Consider the following 3,253-nt stretch of genomic DNA (forward strand, 5'->3'; position numbering starts at 1 on the left):
TCCTAGGTGCTTCACAAAGGTACCAATCACATCTATAGTGCATCAAAAGGTTAGTACACATATTCTTGTATCAATTTAGGGTTCTATTGAATTAATTTGTTAATTCTAAAATCTTAAATGGAAAATGTATATTCTAATATATATCAAAAGTGTTTTAATATGCAATTGAACATTAAAACCAATTAGGCACATAATGAATCTTGCATGATGCATGAGACCGTAGAAGAAAATTTTTTGAATTCAATGTTCTAATCTAATAATTTCTTGCTTCCGCTACTTCAATTGGTATCAGAGCCACTATATTTGCCATTTAGATTGTTTAATATCTGATTTAATAGTGTGATTTGATCAAAAGTTGATTGATTCATTGCTGGTTGCTGGTTGCTCCTTGTAAAAGGTAGTAACCCATTATAGAAATTTTGCACTAATACCCTATCCTCTATGCCATGGTGTGGTCATTCCCTCTGCAGGTCTTTATATCTTTCCCATGCGTCATAGAGTGATTCTCCTTCCTTTTGTTTGAAGGTGTTGAGCTAAAGCCTCAGTTTTATAGTCTTTACAGGTGGAAAATACCTTGCTAGAAAAGCTTGAGAGAGGTTTTCTCAAGTGGTGAACGTTCTAGCCAGTTAAGAGATTAACCACTTCCTTGCTCTGTCCAGAAGGGAGAATGGGAATGCTCTGAGTCTTATTGCTTAATCAGACACTCCATTCATCTTGAATGTGTCACATAGGGCAAGAAAGCATGGGAGGTGATAGTGTGGGTCTTCTGTTGGTGAACCTACAAACTGGGTTTATTGAATCATTTGGAGCCATGTTGGTTTTAATTCAAAGTTATTGGCTTCCACTGTGCGTTTAGTGACACTGGGCTAAAATCCTTGGATAGATGGAGCTCCATAATCTCTAAAGAGTCTTGGTCTGTCATTATTATTGACCATGGTTGGAATTTCAGGATCTCTTTGACCGTGCTCTTGATGTTTCCTTTCCCTCCTGATGGCTCTCAGAGTTCTGTCTATCTCCTGATCACAGTCCAAAATTTCTTCTTCTAGCCTTGTTCTGGTTATATACTAGATTGGGCACCTAAGAGAAAAGAAGAGAAATACAACCAGTAAAATAAAATAAAATAATAAATATAATTGCCTAAATCAGCTAAATTGCCTATCGCTTGATATTGCTAAAGCAAAAAATCCCCGGTAACAGCGCTAAAAACTTATTTCAATGGTTTTACAACCCTACAAGTGCACGGATTGTTAACAAGTAATAAAGTGATAAGTAGAGTATTGTTCCCATGAGGAATTTGATTAGCAAGTACCAATCTACACAGTAATTTTGACTGTCCAGGCTATCGAATACTTATGGAATGAAGTTTGTTAACCTTAAATACTAGAATGGTAAACTTAAAATGAAATGATTTATTTGAAACAATTCTGGAATTAAGATTTCATACTTGAATCTTACTAGGGATGTTATCTCATTTATTTACTGAATTGAGGATCGTTTTCCTTGATGGAAATCAGTCCTAAGCTATCCTAAATCCTCTCTCAAGGCACCTAGGGTGTATTCTAATCAACTCAAACCCAACTTTTGTGGTGATCAAATTAATTAAAGTCCTTTAAGATCTTTGACCAATTTTGAAGTTCCACAAAGGTATCAATCTATGTCTAGGTCAGAATTCCCAGGTTCAAGATCTTGATTTTCTAACATTAATCTTCACCTTTCAGTCCTTTAATTAACATCTACAATTATGGCTAAGTGGGTACCATTACATAGCATGCATTAAGATCACAAGAAATTAAATCAAGGAACGAATCTCAAATCCAATAAATAAAACTTAGAGTTCATCCATAATAATAATTACAAGCATTACTCTCCCAAATTCAAAATAAGAAATCTACTCACTCAGGGTGAGTTCAGCAAACATCATGATAAAAGGTAAAAATAGTAAAAAGAAAATCATGTAAAAGAAATAAACAATAAAAATCTGTCTAGGGAGATGAAATGAAGGAACCGAAAAGAGTTTGCAACTTTGATCTTGCAGAGCTTCAACTAGAAAACTCCTTTTGGTACTGACGTTTATCTCCTCGAAATGGCTAGAGAGAGTGTAGAGTGTGGATTTCTCTCCTTCAAAACTCCTCAAAGGTGTTGTCAAAAAATAAAAGAGAGCCCCCCTTTTTCTGATGTTTTCTCTTACATTTATAATGGTTGCTCTAGGGTTAGGTCATTTTGAGTCCAAGAGGCTTTAGGAGTCTCATTTGAATTAGAAAATAAGAGCAGGAATTCGAGTTAAAAAATTTGTTATCGCATAGTACACGGCCCATGTGTCACTACACGACCCAGGGCCATTTAACTTGCTGGAGTAAAACTGCGAAGTCTTGCATTGGCACAGAGAGTTAAACGGGTTTATGCCAACTATATGGGCCTGGTTAGATGGGCCGTGTACTATTGTTCCCACAAGGTTCTTCAAGCTTGTGCCTGACAGAGACTTACATGGGTCCCTACAGATTACACGGGTCTAATTACATGATCCGTGTACTGTAACACTCTCACTGTAGCAATTCCGTACATTCTACTGTTTCGGTAACTGGTGTCGATCCGGACAGTTAGAACATCTGGAAAAATATTTAGACTAGAGTGAGGAGTCATAAACAACTCAAATAATAATAAGAAAAGTTTTAGAAATAAAATACAACCAAGTTAAATGAGCCGGTGCCCTAACGATGGGTAGCCCAGTGGGAAGTTGCAGTTCTCGTAGCTAGGAGCCCTAAACCCAGGAGAAAATTCATGAGATAATTTTAGGGACTCCAGAGAAGAGTCATTGAGGTTTCTATGGCATTAGAATGCCAAGAAAAGGCTTAGAAAAAATTTTCGATCAGTACAGACGATTTTGGCTCAATAAGCCAAAAGAAGGGCATTTTGGTCATTTCGTCTTCAGAGATGATTTTTAGCCAACTTATCCAGTTAAGTAAATAATTATTATGACATAAAATATGAATAAATATTGATAAAAATTAAATTGAAAATGAGGAGAAAAGAAAAGAAAAAAGAAAATAAATTAAATAGGAAATATGACATCACATGATGTCATTAGATAGGTCTCCATCAATCCCAACTCACCAAGCCAATTAAAAAGAGTTAAATGAGAGAAAATTGGAAAGAAAAATTCTGGTTTCTTCTTCTTCTTCAGCTGAATGAAGAGAGAGAGAGAGAGAGAAAAAAGGAAAAGAAAGAAAGAAAGGAAGAAGGAGAAGGAGATGAA

The 3,253-nt window shown here is 35.7% G+C and overlaps 1 non-coding gene across 1 annotated transcript; it reads left to right on the plus strand.

Annotated features, from left to right (window-relative positions):
- Positions 1–441: 441 nt before the first annotated feature.
- LOC131174304 (small nucleolar RNA R71) lies at positions 442–548 on the plus strand. Its single transcript, XR_009144552.1, has one exon. It is a non-coding gene; the product is annotated as a small nucleolar RNA R71 (small nucleolar RNA).
- Positions 549–3,253: the final 2,705 nt, after the last annotated feature.

This window comes from Hevea brasiliensis, chromosome 15 (assembly GCF_030052815.1).
Source record: "Hevea brasiliensis isolate MT/VB/25A 57/8 chromosome 15, ASM3005281v1, whole genome shotgun sequence".
Taxonomy (NCBI): domain Eukaryota; kingdom Viridiplantae; phylum Streptophyta; class Magnoliopsida; order Malpighiales; family Euphorbiaceae; genus Hevea; species Hevea brasiliensis.